Source organism: Myotis yumanensis, unplaced genomic scaffold, assembly GCF_028538775.1.
Source record: "Myotis yumanensis isolate MYYU_CA2020_CCGP unplaced genomic scaffold, mMyoYum1.0.hap1 SCAF_18, whole genome shotgun sequence".
NCBI classification, from domain to species: Eukaryota; Metazoa; Chordata; class Mammalia; order Chiroptera; family Vespertilionidae; genus Myotis; species Myotis yumanensis.
This window is the reverse complement of record NW_027223769.1, coordinates 2,648,579-2,670,622: the sequence shown is the minus strand read 5'-3', so window position 1 is coordinate 2,670,622 and position 22,044 is coordinate 2,648,579. Positions and strand designations below refer to the sequence as shown.

The following is a 22,044-nucleotide window of genomic DNA, read 5'->3' as shown; positions in this document are numbered from 1 at the left end:
CAATCATGGCTTACAGAGCGTGATTAATATTTCTTACAATACCAGTTGTTTCTCCAATTCTATTGCTGCCTCCTTTCACCAGTGCCCAGCTGGGTTGAATGTTACAAATGGAAAAAAGTCCCCAGGTTAGGGGAGCAGAGGGACTATCTGAGTGGTGCTCACAGACCCAAGACCAGGACACAGCAGAGGTCAATGCTGGCGTGATGGGGTCATCCTCTCAGGTGAAGGGGTCTCCATCAGCCTGGCTGTGCAATTGTGCTCCGATGCTCTCATAATTTTTAAACAAACAAATTTAGATGTTTACAAAAAATGGCAAGTGAAACACGCTCATGGATTTATTAATAAGCATTGGATTTTCACTTCTGTGTTTTGTGGACTGCTGTATGCCTAGCTATACTGCCTGGGAGAGCAGAATAAGCTCAATAAATATGTGATAAATGACAAAAAGAAAGACAATGGGCTCCACAAGCCAGTAAGATCCACCTCCCCTGAGAGCTTGTTAGATGCAGAGTCTCTGGTCCACTGCACACCTACTGAGTCAGAATCTGCCTTTGTCTTTGGCTTTTTTATTTTATGTATTTTAATTGATTGGTTTTAGAGAGGAAGGGAGTGTGAGAGAAACACTGATTTGTTGTTCCACTCATTTAAGCATTTAATGGTAGACCCTTGCAGGTTCCCTGACCTGCCATCTAACAGGCAACCTTGGTTATCAGGAGGAAGCTGTAACCAACTGAGCTCCCCAGCCAGGGCTCTCAGAATCTGCCTTTGAACAGGATCTGCAGACACTCCTGAGCACAGGAAAGGGGTGGGGCTGCCACTACCCCAGTTCACAGCCTGGCGGGCATCCACGTTAGCTGGGAAGCTGATAAGCAGTATTTCTACAGTGTCCTGTAGGCATCACCGTCTTTACCACCGTCCACAGGTGATCCGATGCACAAGGGGTTGACATCCCTGTGACAAGAGTTCTTCATGTCACCCCAGGGCTCCTGCTCAGAAACAGAAGTCCAGGAGGAATAAGAGAAGCCCCAGGGGGCGCTACTGGGCACTCAACTTGAGCTCTAGGGAATTTCCCCCACCCCCACCTCCATGTCCAAGACTCAAGCTTATCTCAAAAGGAAATGCGCCTATGGGGTGGGGGTGGGGGTTGGGGTGGGGTGGAGAATCACTGAGGAAACAGCTGTCTCATCAATTCCCAGGATCTGACATTTAGATGGAAGGTAACCAGGAAGGTGGGAGAGGGGAGGCGGAAAGGAGGGGAGGACATAGGAGGGACCTGAGCACAAACCCCGCCCCCTTCCCATGTGACCAGGAAAGTGATCTGGTCCCTGGAGGAGGCTCAGCAGGTCCCACCAGTAAGGAGAGCAGTGCCTGTGAGGCTTCTGGACCTCAAGCTCTTCTCACAGAAGGAGGGACGGAACAGACAGCAGACACCATGGAGTCCCCCTCAGTCCCTGCGCACAGAGGGTGCGTCCCCTGGCAGGGGCTCCTGCTGACTGGTAAGGAGGGGATAAATCCTGGGGGTGGACAGGAAAAGGGGAAACAGAGACTGGCTCAGGGTCTCCTGGGGAGCACAGAGCTCTGAGAGGGGACAGAGGGCTTCTGTTTGGACATGAGGGAAGAGGACAGGGGAGCAGAGTAGGATGGGGGTGGGAGCTCAGCAGCAGGACACTCTCATGATCTGGAAGTGGTGAGGGGCGGGAAAACCTTGATTATGGTAAGTTTTACAAGTTATTCATCACTGAAATACTTTCTGAAAACTGATTATAATAATATCTATTTGTGTCAGGGTGACACAAGAAAAAATGAACCAGGGGTACTAAGCGTTGTCTTTACCACCAACCACAGAAATGGGCACATGCACCCCAGGGACTCATTCATTTACCCACAGGCACTTCAGCCTGCTGCAGGCCCTGGGGGTACAACAGATCAGACAAACCCCTTCCCCCATGGAGCTCACCTTCTATGGAGAAGATACAAACAAGGAAAGATCTAGATGTGAGGTCAGGGACCCACAACTGCCATGAGGAAAGCAGAAGAGGGGCAGGTCAGAAAGTGGAGACACAGGTCTTTAGTGTCAACAGGGGTCTGAGCAGTGCCTGTGAGCATTTCTGACCTCAGGATCCAGGAGCCAGGCAGCCACCTGGGAGTTTTCAAACAGGAAATAAGGTCAGAGGTGCTGAAGTATTGGTGGCCATGCTGCTAAACTTGACCACAGGAAATACACTCACACACACACACACACACACACACACACACACACACACACCAAGGCTGAGAGATGAAGAGACCTGCTAGGACCCAGGCCATCATCTTTCCTTCCCAATACAGAGCTCCAAACCTTGATCAACTTCTCTCTTCCCTCCTAGCCTCACTCTTAACCCTCTGGAGCCTGCCCACCACTGCCCAGCTCACTATTGAATCAGTGCCGCCCAATGCTGCCGAAGGGAAGGATGTGCTTCTCCGTGTCCACAATCTGCCTGGGAATCTAATGGGCTATCTGTGGTACAAAGGGGAATTAATGGACGTTGACCTTCAAATTGTATCATATGTAATAGACACTCAAACAATTACCCTCGGGCCCGCATACAGCCATCGAGAGACAATATACCCCAATGGATCCCTGCTGTTCCAGAAAGTCACCCTGCAGGACACAGGATACTACACCCTACAAGCCTTAGACAAAGATTTTCGGAGCAAAAGAGTAACTGGACAGCTCCGCGTATACCGTGAGTGATTGCCCTCTGACCTCTGGGTGTCGGGTGGGGTATATTCTACTTCACACACAGGACTGCCAGGCCTGGACTCTCTTACATCCCCCTCTGCCTCACATTCCAGGTTGAATTTGGGCATTTAGTGCAGGACACACAGTGGAGACAAACTTCTTAAGGTCAGAGTTCCTTCCCGGATTCCAGCCCTGCAGACATTCTCCACAGAGAGAAGGGCCAGTCTGATGGGAGTGACTCAGCAGAGGGAGACCAGCCTCAGTCCAGGCAACTGAGCCCTTCCAACCATGACCCAGAGAACAACCCTGCAGGACTCATACAGGGCCTGGCCTGGGGGATCCCTGGGATCCTTACAGACAAGTTCAATCAGGCAGCTCCTCCCCCCTCCTCCCCCAGACCTCTGTCCAGGGTTCCTGACTCCAGGGAACCTAAGGAGCCTCTGGGTGATTGAGGTTGATCTGTGGGCAGGGCTGACTGGCAGCAACAATTTCCCAGGTGCCCATGTCACAAGGTTGCTGAGGTGGTCACCGCCAGGGCTCAGCCTCAAGAGCCACATCTGGGGAGGGATGGAACCTGCTCCTTCACCTGAGACCATGCGTGGGGAGTATGTGGACAAGGTCCCCAGGCCTTTAGCCAACTGCCCTGGGGGCCATAGGAAGGAAGAGGAACATGGTCTCCCCAGGCAGGAAAAGAGATGTTCCTTGAAGCTCCTAGTCCACCAGGGATCTGCCCATGGCATCCTCTCTCACAGACACAAATAATAACAGAGGCTGTCAAGTTAACAGTTAGGCAGCCCCTCTATTCCAAGCTTTAGGTTAGGAAACTGTGAAAGATTTAAGGTTCATTCACAGGCAGCATGGGAAACCTGAGACCATTTACCATTTATCCTGTTTCATTCAGGGAAAACTGAGTTAGAAGAAGATCCAGTCACTCAATCAGAATCACACAGACTGTGACTGACCAACATCAGTCATGCCAAGGCTTCTCCTCCAGTCCAAGGGCCTTATTATGCTCACTTCACCCCTGACTGGTGACTCACATCCTCGTCCTGGTGTGAGGCTCCCATTCCTCCCAGTGGCTCCGGAGACCTTCCCAAGGAGGGCCTGGTGACCCGGCACCATCTGACTAGTTCACTGCCTGTTTCACACACGTGTCCCCATGATGACACCTTGACCACAGGGTGGGATCCTCTCAGATGGTGAGATCCACCAGCCACTCTCCTTTCTCTTAGATGCTGCCCATTTGAATGAATATGACTAAACCCAGTTGTTTCCTGAGTTAGAAAGAAAAGGAAGAACACATGCCACAGGCCGTGTGGGGGCTCCTCCCCACCTGCCTGCCTGTCCATAGAAACAGGGAGGGACCTTCTCCCTAACTTTACTAACATGGCACATGTCCTTTCTCCCAACCTGGTGTCATCCCTCCCTGTACACAGCAGAGACACCTGGACTCGCGCCCCGCCCCCCCCCCCACCTCCCCCCTCCCACCCCCACACACACACCAGTTACTTCTGTTCTCTTAGCAGAACTCACCTTCTCTCTATCACAGGGAGTCCCTCATTTGAAACCCACTGTGGCATCTCCCTTTGGTCACAGTGTGACCTGGTTGGACTGCAGAACTGGGTCTATGACCTTCGTGCTCACTAGACAGAGATTCCTGCAAAAACTGGCATTAGAACTTCGGGGCATGAGTGATTTTTACATATTCTTTCATAGTTTAACTCAAAATCTATCTCATAACTGCCAAACACAAATGGTCCATGAGGGCCATATCTTCAGCACGTTCATGCTCCCCAACCTCCACAAGCCCCCTTCTGTACATGCTATTGTCTGCGTGTTGAGGAAGGATCCCTGCCCTCTGCAGTGGCAGAAAGGACATTACAGACCAAGGGCAGAGAGCATGGCTCTGCTGCCACCGCCAGCCAGCTCCGGCTGTCCCCCACTCTTTTCTAAATCATTCCTGGACTCTGCTCTGCCCTTTCTGGGGTCACTGTCTCATGTCAGTCACCAGTGAACTCCTGGGCAGACGGCCACACCTCGTGGCCCTGCAGCCTGGGTACTAAACTCACCACCAGACTTGCTTCTGGTCTACTGTGTATTGTTTCTGCTCAGACACCCAGTTCCAGGCCACACTGCCCAGTCCTCTCTGGGTTTAAGGACTATGGGGTGGCCCATCATTACTCATCTCTAGGTTAACTCGGACTGTGAGGCTTCAGTGGCAACACATCTCAACCCGGCAATGTAGGTCTGTGTAGCTGGAAGGGATTCAGTACCTGCACATTCCAGGTGAGACCCAAGGTCAGCCAGGCAGTCAGCTGGTCAGTGAGGAGCCAGGACAGGTGCCGGGTGGTCTCTGACTCCCAGTCCTGTGTCTTTCTATGATCAAACCCTGATTCTTACCTGACACCTGAGAAAACCTGTGCTTTTCCTCCCAGGCCTTACATCCTCTGAGCGCTCAGATCCTCATGCATTTGTTTGTCTTGTGATGCACAGACCTGCCTTATTCTTTTAAAAACTCAGGTTGGCTGAGAGGTAAGAGGTGTTAACTCTGGTGAAAGAGCCTTTGGAGGAATCCAAGGTACCACACAGGGCAGTGCTCTCTCTGTTACCTGCACAGAGCATTTACCCAAACCCAACATCACAAGCAGCAATTCCAACTGTTGAGACAAGGACCCTGTAGTGTTAATGTGTGAACCTCAAGCTCAGGACACCACCTACCTGTGGTTGATCAGCAGTCAGAGTCTCGGGCCAGTGTCAGGCTGCAGCTGTCCAAGGACAACAGGATTCACTTTACTCCCTGTCACAAGGAAAGACACAGGACCCTATGAGTGTGAAACCCACAACCCTATGAGTGCCGGCCGCAGTGACCCATTCACCCTGAATGTCCTCTGTGAGTAACTTCTGTCCCTGCCTGGGCCAGGCTGCCCACCCAAATCTACAATGACAGAGGCCAGACCACATCCATCCCTCTCAGGTCCACATACACAGACATGAACTCCAAACACCCAGGGCGGCCAAAAATTCCTACACCAGGCACATCAGGGCAGCTCTTGGGACTGGGACAAGCAGGTTAATGTCTCAGGATCAGTAAACACAGGGGGTTATGGTCGGGGCTTTTTTATATATATAAATATTTATGGTTATTGATTTCAGAGAGGAAGGGAGAGGGAGAGACATAGAAACATCAATGATGAAACAGAATCATTGATCAGCTGCCTCCTACACATCCCAGACTGGGGAAAGATCCTGCAGCCCAGGCATGTGTCCTGACTGGGAATTGAATAGTGACCTCCTGGTTCATAAGTCAATGCTCAAGCACTGAGCCATGCCAACTAGGCTGGGCCAGGCTTTTTAAAACCAGGCTGGGGTGGGGTTGATTGGGGAAGAGGGGGTCAATGAGGAACAAGAGAGATCTCTATAATATTTTCATTAGTAAAGATAAATTTGTATAAATATATACTGGGAGGTGGAAGTTTCAGAGTAGCTATAGTTGACCACCAGCACCTTCATCTTTTTGTTTGGAGGGGTAGGGAGCGTCGTGTGTGGGACACAGAGGGTTTTGCACATAAACAACAATTGTTTCAGAGAAGGGCAGTTGTTCTAACTTGTTTTATAGCTGCTCTTGGAGCAGGAACACTTGGCAGTGATGGTATCTACTCACAAGGCAATATCACTGAGGAAGTGTCAACAGGCAGGTCATTCTCTCTATTTCAGTAGCAAAATCAAGTAGCAGAGACATGCATTTGGGTAGAGATTTCTTATTACATGCATCCCAATAGCTGTTTCATTTATTGCAAGTTGTGAAATGGATCTTTCAAAAAGCTGTATAAATATGAAAAATTCATATTTTCCCCCAATAAGGAAAAGTCATTTAATTTCACATTTCACACTAGTGTTAGGAAGTCTTTTTTAGACCCCAGAAAGAGAATTTGGGCAAGCATTCTGCACAACACTTATGTAATTCAAATTGATTGTTAGTTTTAATTGAATTGGATCTAAAATTAAAAAAAAACAAAAACGGGCTGAAAACCAGCTCAGAGGGAGAGTGTGGCCCTTACACAGACCAGGAGCTTCCCCTTCCCTCTGATTACATCATGTGTGGCTTTGTTCTCTTTACTCCAGATGGCCCTGACCCTCCCCCACCACCACCACTTCCCCCTCAGAGGACCCTTACCTTCCAGGGGCAAACCTCAGCCTCTCCTGCCACTTGGCCTCTAACCTGCCTGCACAGTATTCTTAGGTTATCAATGGGAGGCCCCAGAAACTTACACAGAAGCTCCTTATCCCCAACATCACTGCAGGTGATAGTGGATCCTATACCTGCCTCACCCATAACTCTGTCATTCATCCCTATAGGACCATGGTCAAGACTCTCATAGTCTCAGATAAGTGCCTCTTGGATTATTAGCACCAGGCTGTGGGATGCAGGTCTGTCTGGTCTTCAAAACAGAGCCTAGAGGGTGTTGTCTCCCATCCTGTGGCCATGGACACAAGCAAATCACAGTCTTCCCCGGAGGCCTCCCACTACATCTCTGTAGACTCTCCTCCCTTGCTCTTCTGATCCCTCATGGCAGAGCTAGGGTTCAGCCTAGGAACATGAGGAGATGGCTCTCAGCCCCAGAAAGAGTCAAGTGGTGGAGGGAGGAGGCTTCCCAGAGGGGAAAACAAGAGTCCTCAAGGTCAAGTTGCTACTTCTGTCACTGACATTTTCCTTCTGTCACCTCTTGTCTGTTACCTGCTCCATGTGCTACAAGAAACATACAAGGCTTTGAACAAGCTCACCTCTTTTTCCCCAAACTAAAGGAGGAAACCACCTCTGAGGAGGGGTGAGCAGGTCAGACCCCTGTTCCCTGCACTGCTCCAGGCTCACCTGGTGGCTGGCTGCTCTGTGCCCTCTGTGGTGGGACAGGGGTCTGGGCTGAAGGTGCATGGGTGGCCTGTCTTCAATCTCACCATTTTGAGTCACCCACCGACACCATGGCCTCCCTCAGACCAAGCTGCATGGAAATGGGGAGAGAGTGAGCCACAGGGGAGCCTCCTCTAAGCTGTGTCCTGGCTCTGAATTCACCAGCTGTACAACACGTGGTGGGTGACACGAGCATATGTGACATTGCTGAGGAGTGCTGGGGTCCAATCCCAGCAGGTCCAGGGGTCCCCAAAGGTGTGGACGGAGTCGGCGAAGAAGGAATGACACGAAGACAGCCTTCAGTTGATCAGCAGCCTAGTCAGGACCTATAGCCAGGATCTCCAGCCAAAGTTTTGGTTGGAGTTCTGGTTAGGAACTGATGAGGATCTGATGATTATTGTCTTGTTACATCCATATTTATACCAGCCGATTTTAATCCTGTCAATTTCTATTACAAAGGTTAGGGCGTTTCTTATCTCCATTCCAGGGAGTAAAGATTATGTAGCTTAACTACCCGCCTGGCACTTAATTAAGGGGTTGTATCCCCTCCCTAACCTCAGGGAAAGATCCCCACCTGGGGAAACAACCTTTCTCGGAGAGGTGACCTTGGTTAAAACACATGGCGCTAAAGAGAGCAAACATATTAAGAACAATATGCTATATATGCCAGGTCCCTTGAAACATATGCTGTGCAGATGTTTCTTTCCTGCAGCGACTGTGTCAAGCAGCAAGGATGGACCGGCTCCCGGCAGAGGAGAGCAGTGACGGCGGTGCATAACTGACAAGTAGGTAGATTAATCCACGAAGTCCCTTCATGGGACAGAAGGAGCAGTGCCACAGAGTTTGTAGTTTACGGAGGAAGCTAAGAGTACCCGCCTTTTGTTCAAACTGTGACTACTTCTCTCTAGGGATTTCCTTCTCTGTGATATTCCATCCACAGGCCAGGAAGTGAAAGTCCTATTCAGACTGAAAAATCCTTAGATTGAAACTTCTCTAGGTCCTAAGGTCATGGCTGGGCCATTCTCATTCTCTAATAAATTGTTTAACAAAAAGGAAAGGCCTTTCCATCTCTGTGTGTAGCCACCATACTAGAGAGGGGGTGTGAGTATTTAGAAACTCACAGAAAGGTCTGGGAAAGAGTCACACAAAAGTCAATGGGTGGAGCCCAGCTGATGTGGCTCAGTGGTTGAGCTCCGACCATTGACCTGTGAACCAGGGGGTCATGGTTCGATTCCCATTCAGGACACATTCTGGACCTTGATCCTGAGTAGGGGATGACAGGGAGACAGCCAATCAATGATTCTCTCACGTTATTGATGTTTCTCTCTCTCTCTCTCTTTTCCAAACCCTTTCTCTCTGAAATCAGTAAAAACATATATATTTTAAAAGTCATTGGGTAGAAAATTTCACCTGATGAGGATACTGGACACACAGTGTTATAAGAGGTTCCTGGGCTGATACTACAGATGCCCAGGGAGACAGGTCAGGAGTCATCCTGAGGTGATCTGGAGGGCAGAGGGGAGGTATAGCCCTCTCCTTACAGACTGTCACCTGAACAAAAGTCCTCACCCTGCAGAGGTCAGAGTCCTCCTCTGGTGACCCTTACAGAGATCACTGTTGACTGTGAGTGGCTGACATCTCTGAGGAAGGAGCCCACTCTCAGTCACCTCTTCTGTTTCTCCACAGAGCCCGTGGGAAAGCCCGCCCTCCGAGCCAGCAATGCCACAGTCACAGAGCATAAGGACGCCGTGGTCCTGACCTGCCTCACAAATGACAAGGGGATCTCCTTCCGGTGGCTCTTCAAGAACCAGATTCTACCTCACAAGAACAGGATGAAGCTGTCCCAGGACAACAGCATCCTCACCATAGACCCCGTCAGGAGGGAGGACGCTGGGGGTTTTCAGTGTGAGATCTTCAATCCTATCAGTTCCAGCAAAAGTGACCCTCTCGAGCTGGATGTACAATGTAAGTGACCCCTTGCCCCATCCTATGTATCCCTGGGAGGATTGCTCTACCAATGGTGTGATAAATGGACAGAACTCACAGGGGCAGAATGTCAATCAGGAGACATTACAGTAAACAGAATGGCAAAGTGATTAAGAGCTCAGTTTCCGACCCTGGGTCTGGCATTCACTGTGACCTTGCACAAGGTTGTTTTTTTGTGCTCATTTTTTATGTAAAAAAACTATACACAAAATTTACCATTTTAACTTTTAAGTGTACACTTCGGTGGCATTAAGTGCATTCACATTGTTGTGCAATCATTACCACTATCCATCGGGAACTTTTTCATCTTACCACACTGAAACTCTGTACCCATTAAACAATAGCTCCCCAATCCCCAACCCCAACCCCTGGAAACCACCATTCTATTTCTGTTCCTGTGAATATGACTACTCTAGGTTCTTCATATAAGAGGAATCATATGATATTTGTCCTTTCGTGTCTGACTTTTTTCACATAGCATAATGTCTTCAAGTTTCATCCAAGTTGTAGCATATATCACAATTTCATTCCTTTTTAAGGCTGAATGATATTCCGTTGCATGTATCCATCCCATTTAATTTATCATTCATCTGTCCGTGAATTCTGGGTTGTTCCTACCTATTATCTGTTATGAATAATGCTAGTATAAACAAGGGTGTACAAATATCTGTTCAAATCCCTGCTTTCAATTATTTTGAGTATTTACCCAGAAGTAAAATTACTGGATCAAATAGTAATTTTTGTTCAATTTCTTGAGAAACTGCTGTGCCATTTTCCATAGTGGCTGCACCATTAAATATTCCTGCTGGCAATGCACAGACGTTCCAGTTTTCGCCATCCTTGCCAACACATTGTTTTCTGGGTGGTTTTTGTTTTTTTGTAATAGCCATCTTAATGGGTGTGAGGTGTTATCTCATGGTGGTTTTGATTTGCATTCTCTAATGATTAGTGATGCTGAGCATCTTTTCATGTGCTTTTTGTCCACTTCTATGTCTTCTTGGAAGACATTTCTATTCAGTTACTCTGTCCATTTTTTAATCCATTGTTTTGTTGTTAATAGTTACTTATATATTCTGGATTGTTGGGGTCCAACCCCAATAGGTCCAGGGGTCCCCAAAGGTGTGGACGGAGTCAGCGATGAAGGAATGACAAGGAGACGGCGTTCAGTTGATCAGCAGCCTAGCCAGGATCTCTAGCCAAGTTCTGGTCAGGATCTCTAGTGTCCATGTTCTCTTGCTAGGTTCTCCAGCCAAGTTCAGTCACCAGGTTCTAGTCAGGTTCTCTTGCCATGTTCTATCCAGGTTCTGTCCCTAGGTTCTTCAGCCAGGTTCTCTCCCGAGGTTCTGTCTCTAGGTTCTGTGTAGGATCTTCAGCCAAGTCCTGTCTCTAGGTTCTGTATAGGATCTCCAGCCAAGTCCTGTCTCTTGGTTCTCTCTCTAGGTTCTCTGTCTTGTTGTCTTGTTACATCTGTATTTATACCAGTTGATTTTAATCCTGTCAATTTCTATTGCAAAGGTTAGGGCGTTTCTTATCTCCATTCCAGGGAGTAAAGATTATGTAGCTTAAGGGTGATTGTTTGTAGTTAAAGTGATTAACTACCCGCCTGGCACTTAGTTAAGAGGTTTTATCCCCTCCTTAACTTCAGGGAAAAATCCCTACCTGGGAAAACAACCTTTCTCGGAGAGGTGACCTTGGTTAAAACACATAGCGCTAAAGGGAGCAAACATATTAAGAACAGTATGCCATATACGCCAGGTCCCTTGAAACATATGCTGTGCAGATGTTTCTTCTCTGCAGTGACTGTGTCAAGCAGCAAGGATGGACCGGCTCCCAGCACTGAATATTAATCCCTTATCAGATATATGATTTTCAAATAGTTTCATTCATTCTGTGTGTTGTCTTTTTTCTTTATTAACACTGTCCTTTCATAAACACAATTTTTAAAATTTTGATAAAGTCCAACTTATCTATTTACTAGAGGCCTGTTGGGGTCCAACCCCAGCAGGTCCAGGGGTTCCCAAAGGTGTGGACAGAATCGGCGAAGAAGGAATGACACGGAGACAGCGTTCAGTTGATCAGCAGCCTAGCCAGGTTCTCTAGCCAGGATCTCCAGCCAAGTTCTGTGTTTTATTGTCTTGTTACATCAGTATTTATACCAGTTGATTTTAATCCTGTCAATTTCTATTTCAAAGGTTAGGGCGTTTCTTATCTCCATTCCAGGGAGAAAGATTATGTAGCTTAAGGGTGATTGTTTGTAGTTAAAGTGATTAACTACCCGCCTGGCATTTAGTTAAGGGGTTTTATTCCCTCCCTAACTTCAGGGAAAAATCCCTACCTGGGGAAACAACCTTTCTCGGAGAGGTGACCTTGGTTAAAACACATAGCACCAAGAAGGTGAGCAAACATATTAAGAACAGTATGCCATATACGCCAGGTCCCTTGAAACATATGCTGTGCAGATGTTTCTTCCCTGCAGTGACTGTGTCAAGCAGCAAGGATGGACCGGCTTCCGGCAGAGGTCTAGTGCAGGTAAAGTCCCTAGCAGCTGCTGGCTGCCAGCCGGGGCCTCCCTGGTGGTTAGTGCACGTCTAACTCCCTGTCGGTCGAACTCTCACCCTTGGGGACAATTTGCATATTAGCCTTTTATTATGTAGGATTCTTTGTTGCTTGTGCTTTTAGTTTCCTATCCAGAAATTCATTGCCAAATCCAATATCATAAATATTTCATCCTATGTTCTCTTTTAAGAGGTTTTTTAGGTTTAGCTCTCACACTTAGATTTTTGGTCTATTGTGAGTTAATTTTTTTGTATATGATGTTAAGTAGTTCCAATTCATTCTTTTGATGGAGATACCATTTTCCAAGTACCCTTTCTTGAAAAGACTGTGCTTTCCTTCTTGTATGGTCTTGGCGCTTTTTTAAAATTGATTCTAGAGAATGAAAGAGAGAGAGAGAGAGACTGTTGATGTAAGAGCGAAGCATCAACCGGCTGCCTCCCGCACATGCCCTGCCTAAGGATCAAACCAACAACCTGGGTAATGTTTCCTAACCAGGAACAGAACCCATCACGTTTTAGTGTACGGGACAATGCTCCAAACAGCTGAGCTACACCTGCCAAGAAAGATCTCGGTACTCTTGTCAAAATCATTTGACCATATATGTGAGGGTTTATTTCTGGGCTTTCTAATCCATTTCTATATGTCACATTGTTTTTGTTACTGTAGCCTTGCAGTAAATTTTGAAATAAGGAAGTATGAATCCTCCAATTTTGTTCTTTTTCCAGTTTGTTTTGGTTATTGGGGGTCTCTTGAAATTCCATATGAATTTCAGGATGGATTTTTCTATTTTTGTTCCCAAAATGTCATTGGGATATTGATAGGGATTGCATTGAATCTGTAGCTCACTTTGGGCAGTATTGTCATCTTAACAATATGAAGTCTTCTAATCCATGAACAGGGAGTGTCTTCCCATATTTTTCCAGCAATGCTTTTTTGTAGTTGTTCAGTATATAAGTCTTTCACATCCCTGGTTAAGTTAATTCCTAAGAATTTTATTCTTTTTGATGCTATTGTAAATGGCATTTTCTTAATTTCCTTTCTGAATTGTTCATTGTTCATACATAGAAGCACAACTTATTTTTACCTGTTGATTTAGTATCCTGCAGCTTTGCCGAACTTGTTTATTAGTTCTAACAATTTTTGTGGGACTTTAGGGTTTTCTACATATAAGGTCATATCATATGCAAACAGACATAATTTTATGTCTCCTTTTCCAAATTGGATGCCTTTTATTTATCATTCTTGTCTAATTGCTGGCTAGGACTTCCAATACTGTTTTGAGAAGAAATGGCAAATGAAGGCAGATCTTTGTCTCTGCCTTATGTTAGGAAAAAACTTTCAGCCTTTCACTATTGAGAATCATGTTAGGTGTTGGTTTGTCATAAACGGCCTTTATTATGTTGAGGTAGTTTCCTTCTATTCCTAGTTTGAGCATTTTTATCAGGAAAGGATGTTGAATTTTGTCAAATGCTTGCACTGATTCAATCTCCTTACTATTTATGGGTCTATTCATATTTTCTATTTCTTTCTGATTCCATCTTGGTAAGGTTTTTTGTCCATTTCAACTAAGTCATCCAATTTGTTGGCATACAATTATTCATAGTACTATTATAATTCTTATTATTTCAATAGAATTGGTAATAATGTACCCAGTTTCATTTATGATTTTAGTAATTCGAGTCTTCTCACTTTTTTTCTTAGTCAATCTAGAATAAGTTTTGTCAATTTTGTTCATCTCTTGAGGAACCAACTTTTCATTTCATTGATTATCTCTCTTGTTTTTCTATTCTGTAATTTATCTATCTCCACTCTAATCTTTATTAGAATTTAGTTTGTTCTCTTTTTCTAGTTCCTTATGTTGTAGAGTTAGGTTGCTTATTTGAGATCTTTCTTCCTTTTAAAGTAAGCATTTACAATTGCAAATTTCTTGCACAAGAGTCTCAACTTCTCTGAGCTTCATATTCCACAACAGAAAATTACAATAAAAGTACCTGCTTTATGGTATTGTTTTAAGTATTTAATGTGCTATTGAATCAAACCCTTAGCAAAATGTCACACACAGCAGAAATGTTCCATGGTGTTAGCTGCTATTATTACTTCTGTTATCACTGGCCTCCATGAAGTCAGTGGTCTTAGGGTCAAGGATCCACCCCTTACTAATCATATGACTTTGGGTAAAGTTTTCACCACTCTAAGCCTCAATTATTCTATCAATAAAACAGAAATAATGTCATTCTGACAGAGTTATTATATGAATCAGATGAGATATAACTAAAGTATTTAGCACAGAGTCTGGCACATAGTAAGTGCCCCATAACAGCAGCTAAAATTAATATTAATCCTTAATCTTGAGTTCACTAGTGAGGGCAACAGAAATGGAAACAAGAAGACACAGATGCAAAATAATTTAAATGTTGGGTTAGAGGGGCATTATGCCAAAAAAATTATTATAGGAAAAGAAAAGAGGAGTTAAGTGCATAGTCTCATGCCTAATTTGTTAGTTTTCATCCCCTGAGAGGCAGCCATGATGAGATTAGACATACAAACATTTATTTGGAAAAAAAATCCCTGTGAAGAAAAGAATGTGGGATGGAAGTGGGAGGAGCCTGGAAGTTTCCTCTGGCAAGGATGCAGATCTGGCTATTGTGTAGGAGAAAGAAAAGAAAGATTTAGGTTGCAGTGCCATCTTTTCTGTTGTTCTTTTTTCGTTTGTTAGTTTTTTTACCGATGTTTGTGAATTAACTTTGGAAGACAGCAAGCCATCTGAATGAAAAGTTTTGAAATTATGAAAGATGATTATATAAGAATACTTAGAGAATGTTTAAAGGATATAACATTACTGTCTAGGATTCACTTGGCAAACTGAAGAAGAAAAGTGCTGACATTATGCCCCTTTCAAACAATTATTTTCAAGCTTTGGTTTTCACAGGAAATCTTTAGGGTGCTTGTTAAAATTTCCAGATTCCTAGACTCTGCCCATAAAAGATCTGATTCAGAATGTCTGGAGTGGGACCCAGAAGTTTGCGTTTTTAGAAAATATCCCAAAGAATTCTGTTGTAGGTGGTCTTTGAAATACTACTTTTTGACATACTGGTTTAAAGGTCTCACATACCTCTAGACAACATCTGTACGCAAAAAATAGTCCTAGGGTAGGGAGTGTTTTCTTCCTAGAATCACTGTGGATCTCATGCAAAAGTCAAAGGAACACAAACTCTTCAGACACCATGACTATGGGAGCTAAACATCCCTCTGATCTAAAGAACACTCCCAACTGCCCAGAAAGATCATCAAGGATGAATATCTGTAATGACCAACCCATTATTTTTACCAGAGGAAACTAGGAGACTGCCCTTTAACTCTGCTACCAGGGCTTTTGGAAGCTCCAAACAGCTTCCTAAAATGTGATCTTTCTCCATGAGCCGTGGGCCTATGAGATGAGAACCTATCACTTCCCAGTGCACCATCTCTCCGCTATGTTCCCTCGAACATCCCTGCTTTCCAGGATGGAATGCTGTGGAACAAAACAAAGGTGTTAGTGGTGACTATTTGGGATGGAATCATTTACTTCTCAAGGAATTACACTTACCCCTCTCAGGGTGGTTGGAGAGCATATGTCTGTTTCAGGTTAGAAAAGGGAGCTGGGGGTTCACAGACTGTCTAACAGCCACATTTCCACAACCTATGGTCAGTGTGCCTTCTGGGTTTGCTACCACCATCCTTAAATGGAAACTCTTTTTTCACGGTACAGGAGCTGGCAGAACTTTTTGTTCTAACTTGAAAAGGAAAAAATTCTCCTGCACAAGACACCTTTAGGTTTATTTAGGGAGTTAGGCCTCAGGAAGAGACCTGTTTTAATTGTTGTTGTTTTTTTAATTCAACCCTGGAAGTAGTGAAGGGAAGCAGGGTGGACAATACCTTTAGATCACCAGTAGCTCCCATTTTAAAGCATATTGGAAACACCTCCAGTGCCATGTTTTTTTAATGTTGTGTGGCGGTGTGTCTGTGTGTGAGAGAGGAAGGGAGAGGGAGAGAGAATTATTGATCAGCTGCCTCCTGCACACCCCCCACTGGGGATCCAGTCAGCAACACTGGCATGTGCCCTGTCTGGGAATCGAACCAGTGACCTTTTGGTGCAGGGAACGATGCTCCAGCCACTGAGCCACACCCGCCAGGGCTACAGTGCCTTCTAAGACAGTATCTGCAAGGCTGATGGGGAGTCCTTGAGCTAAAGTTACCCACAAGATGAAAACTATTGCTCACAGCATTGGGCTTATTTCAGATCCCTGCTGGGAGCCTGTGGGACCTCTGTGCAAAGTAGGTGGTGCATTCACCACCTTCCATTAGTTAAGTCCTCACCAAGGAGACCTGACTAACACATATTCATGGCCACCACACCTGGTACAGAAAAAACGCAACCATGAAAGGTGGGAAGTTATGACTTACAAAAATGGCCATCAGCTTTCTCACATTTCCAAAGCTCCAACCATGTCTCAGTGCAAAAAGTCCAGGTTGGAATTGTGTCAAGTCTGGGCACCAACATAGAAATACAATGAGAGAAAAAAATTACAAGGATATAGTGAGCTCTTTACCTCATAGCAACCCTCCCAGGGGAAATTTCTTCCTTCGAGGAACAAGTAGAGACCACTTCATGCTGGGAGTTGTTTCCCAGGGCACCCCCACTGTAAAATAACGTCACCTCCACTCATTCTTCTCTTTTCTATCCATGACAGATGATCCAACACTACCAAGTCCCGGCCTCTCAGATGGGGCTATGGCCGGCATCGTGGTTGGCGTCCTGGCTGGCGTAGCTCTGATAGCAGCCCTGGTGTACTTCCTGTATATCAGAAAGACTGGAGGGTATGATGGCCTTCCCTCCTGCTCCGCGTCCTCCATGGCTGATGACCATCCTGGGAGAGGGAAGGAGACTTCCCCTCTGTCTCTGGGCCTGGATCTGCTCCTCCTCCTACCTAAACCCCTGCTTCTCAGCACTGATTCCTGAGGCCTCTTCTTCCCTGGTCTTCAAGCTTCCTGTACCCCACTCTCTTTGGGACATGGTTATTCCCATCCCCCTGTGGTTTAGAGTGGACAGATCTGACTATGTTCCTTGGTCCAATAGTCAGGGAAACCAAGGTCCAAGAAGGAAGACAAATCAATAAATGAAAAGAGTAGCAGGAGAAAGCAAGTTGTGTGCTCTGTCAACCACAGGAAGAGGAGAAAAGAGGGGCAGGACAGGAAGAGAACCTTAAAAATAAGTGAAACCAGCCCAGCCTGTGTTGCTCAGTGGTTGGACATTAATCCATGAACCAGGAGGTCACAGTTCAATTCCCAGTCAGGGCATAGGCAAGGGTTGTGGGCTCAATTGCCAGAACAGGGCTTGCAGGAGGCAGCTGATGGATGATTCTCTCATCATTGATGCTTTTATCTCTCCTTCTCCTTTCCTCTCTCTAAAATCAACAAATTTATATATTTTTTAAAGCTGAACCCAAAGGCCTTTTGGATAATAAATGAAGAATGAAAACAGAATCAACAAAGCCAAAAGGTATCCAGGTAGAAATAAGCTCAGAAGCAATTAAGAAAAAATAGACCTTTGTGCCTGGCCAGGTGGCTCAGTTGGTTGGAACATAGTCCCATAGAAAGGTTGCAGGCTCCATTCTCAGGGCACAAACCTAAGTTGAGGGTTCTATCTCCAGATGGGGTCTCTCTCTCCCCACCCCTGCTCCCCTCTTCCTCTTTCTTAAATAACAAATACCAGATGAAGATTTTTTAAAAAGGGATGGGCCTGTGTGAACGCTAGTGCAGCATGAAAGGAGTGCACTCTAGAAGGGACGGTGGGTACACTGAAGAGGAGCCCTAGGAGGAAAGGCAATACTGACTCTGGTCTAAATGAGCTGACAGTGTCCTTCCTACTTCAAGGAGCAAAGAGCCTGTGCTTGGGAATAGCAGTCACAGTCTCTGATATTTGTTTAGGGCAAGCGACCAGCACGATCTCACAGAGCACAAACCTCCAGCCTCCAACCACAGTAAGTAAAGCCATCACCAGTGAGAGCTGGTGTGTTCCACCACGTGCCCTGCCCTAGCAGGAAACCTGGTCCCAAGGACTCAGTACCTTCTGAAATGTTAGAGGGGATCTCCACTTCCCAACCTTAGGTTGCCATAGGTCCTCACACCCTTCTAGTCACAAAGATTCCTCTGAGACCCAACCCTGGGAGAGACTCACTCAGCCAGACCTGGCAAGCCTGAGTAAGATGGACATGTTTTCCAAAGCCACTCCTCACCTTACCCCTTCCCCTCCTCCTCTATTACGGATGTGGGCACTCTCCTTTGGTGAGACTTTCTGTGTCTTGTGGTGCTCTGGGTGCTGTGGGTCTCTATGCCCCTCCTTGCCACTGGTGCCTGTTGCTGAGAAACACAACTGAACAAAAATAACGACTTGTGAGCTGGAAAAAACATTCAGAAGTGGACAGAGGCCTCCCTGTCACTAATCCGGCTGCACTCACCCCTTAACCCCACCCCCTCCTGCTGGTACTAACACCCTGGGTCTGAACCACAGACTCTGAGAGAAGCGATTTCCTTAAGTAAACATGGGCCACATCCCACTCCCCTCCCACCACCTGCCACCTCCTTCAGCTAGAAATCACAACAGCTTAGGAACACCTAGGCTGTCGCTTTGCATTTTCATGGATTGCTAACTCTTTCAACTCCCAGGTCAGGGCCACTCTGACAGCTCACCTAACAAGCTAAGTGCAGCCAGTTGCACTGGCTCATTTTCTCATGGATATACCTCTATAGAGAATGAGTTACTCTTGAAAACACGTCACGGTTCTTCAATGCAGCAACAAACCAAGGTATATTGTTAACTACTCCCATGGGTCTACCCCATGTAAGAATGTGGGCTCTGGAGTTAGCCCCATCCTGAGTTTGAATCCTGGCAGTGACTCTTAGTTCCTCTGTGACCTTGGGCACATAACTTGATCTCTCTGATCCTCAGGAAATGCTGCCTACTTCAGAGAGAAGCTGAAGGAATGCAATGATCCTGTTCTTCCTGTCAAAGGATAATGTCCATTCCAGTGGGTCTGAGGTCTTAGTTCCTTCACTTTATAATAACGTTACTGAGCTTCTCTCATTTACCCTTTCAATAGAGCACACATATGTATTGAAAAGTGCTTAAAACATATATATATATATATACATATATATATATATATATATATGTATATATATATATATATAGTAATATGCAAATTAGCCAGACACCTTAACAGTCGCAACCGGCTCAGGAGGAGGCTGTGCGCACAGATGGCGGGCTCTGAGTGGAGACACAACACACAGCGCACCAACAGTCCAGCCCCTACGAGCAAACTGCAGAGGAAACACCTTTTTTTTTACTGCTCATTGGCTAAGCTCCCTGTACACCACTTGCAGTATTCTTGGTAACATGGGTAATAAGAATCCAAGAAGGTGATCTAGGGCTTTTCCACCTCATTCCTGGTGGAAAAAACGAAGATCTGCTGCTAGAGGGGCTAAGAAATGTCATATCCTGCCCTAGCCAGTTTGGCTCAGTGGATAGAGCCTCAGCCTATGGACCGCAGGTTCCAGGTTAGATTCTGATCAAGGGCATGTACCTAGTTTGCAGGTTCCTTCCTGGCCGGGGCCCAGGTGACGGCTCATGCAGGAGGCAACCAATTGAAGGGTACCTCTCACATTGATATTTCTCTCTGTCTTTCCCTCTCTCTTCCACCCTCTCTAAAAATCAATGGAAAAATATCCCCAGGTGAGATAAAATAAAATAAAAAGAAATAAAGAAATGTCATATTCTATGAAAGAGACAACTTGAAAATGCCTAAAGAAAGTTGTCATTTTTTTGTGGCAAAGAGACTGGAGTCCATGTTGATGAAAACACCTTGGTGGCTGTGACGGCCGGCAGTGGCAGCAACAGCAGGGTGATGGGGGTGGCGTCTTCCCCTGATCAGCCAGTCGCATCCTGCAATCAGTAAAACATTCCCTGAGGGCTCCAGGTCTGTGAGAGGGGGCAGGCTGGGCTGAGGGACCCCTCCCTCCAGTGCACAAATTTAGTGCACTGGGCCTCTAGTATGTTAATTATGTATAAATTATCATGAATTGAGCATACCCTTGTAAGCAGCACTGAAATGAAGAAACAAAACATGTTATCTCTCTACAAAACGAAACCCTCCAGTCACTTCCCTCCAAAGAGTAACCATATCATCCTGACTTCCAATGCACTAGATTATTTTTGCCTGTTTATGCTCTTACATTAAAAAGCACAGTATATCCTTATATGTGTGTTGTTTCTTTCTTTCAAAATGGTCTCGTGAGACTTATCCATATTGTGGTATGTATGTGTGGTTGTTCATTCTCATTGCTGTATCCTCCTTTTCCATGGTATGAATACATAATCTATCTCTTCTAATGGTCACTGAAAGGATGTCGGCAAGCAGAGATAATGGGTAATAAAAGTCCTTCAACAAAGCTAGAAGTTTAAAAGTGGTGAGAGCAGTTGCTGCCTAATCACAGGAGGCAAGGTGAGGGCCCGACCTGTGACACTGACTTAATTGACCACTTCTCATCCCTTTCAGATCCATGAAGTTACATATTCTTTGCTGAGCTTCAGTGGCCAAGAATCAAAGAAACCAACGTCAGCCTCCCCATCCCCAACAGCCACAGAACCAGTTTATGCGGAAATAAAAAAGAAGTAATGCAACCAGCCCTGCTAAGCACACTGCTGCCTGATTCCAAGTCTCATCCCATCACTAGGAGACCCCGTTGCCCTCAGGGAAAAGGAGAGGATGCGACCACAACCCTGGAAGAGCACACCTGGAAAGCCTCTTTCTCCCCCTCACTCTGTCATGAGGCAGCTCCAGGCTCCTGGTCACAGCCCCTCCCTTTGGTGTCAGCAGGTGAAAGGGAGTCTGTAGGAAGCCCAGTCTTCCTTTTCATTAAAATTTGTCTCATTAAATTAGTACTAAAACCAAGAAAGTCTAGAGATGGCTCTTTAAAAAGCAAACTTCTGACTGAATTATTAAGAAGAAATGAGAGTGATCACAATAAGCAATATTAGGAGTAAAAAAGGAAACAATGACAGCAGGCAATAGGAGGACATCAGGAGCATCCCTATTGCAAATATTTGAAAGATTAGATTAAAAGGAATAAATACTTAGAAAAATAAAATGAAAACAGAACTGAGTCAAAAAGAAAGAAAAGTATGAGTAGCCCTATTAATCAATAAAGAAACTGAGTTGGTAATCCTTCCAAAAAAGGATACATATAATCTAGATTATTTGATGGTGTTTTCCAAACATTCAGAGAACAATTAATACTAATCTTATAAGTGCTCTTACAGAAAATAGAAGAGAGAGAACACTTCCCCAGCTGTTTTTGTGTGGCTAGTATAATCTTGACCATGGAATCAGAAGAAAGTTGCTAGACATGAGCAGAGCAGAGACAGAGGTACAGAGACTCATCAGGACAGAAAGCTCCAGAAGACTATCAAGGGGCACAATTGAGAAAACAAGAACCTATCCTCCCCTAGCATATCACTGGACATGTGGTTTGGACCTGGGATCTTTCATATCTCTGCTCAGGCAATTTAGACCCGCCCCCCCCCCCCCCCCCCGACCATTTCCTCCCATAACATAACATCTAGGCTTCGGTTGAATTTCAGCTCAAGGCTGAAATGCAGAAAAACCAGACAAGTGACACAGTGGCTGCCTAAAGACATTGACTAATGACCTCCTGCCTTGACATCGTCCAATCAGTGAAGAACACGACCCTGAAAGAGCACACCTAGAAAGCTGATGAATATTCCATTAAGGGGTGTGGCACATGTTGGGTCTCCTGAACCGTGTCTACTGGATCA

General features: G+C 45.6%; 1 pseudogene; it reads left to right on the top strand.

Annotated features, from left to right (window-relative positions):
• Window positions 1-1,382: 1,382 nt before the first annotated feature.
• LOC138996768 (cell adhesion molecule CEACAM1-like) lies at window positions 1,383-21,619 on the top strand (annotated as a pseudogene).
• Window positions 21,620-22,044: the final 425 nt, after the last annotated feature.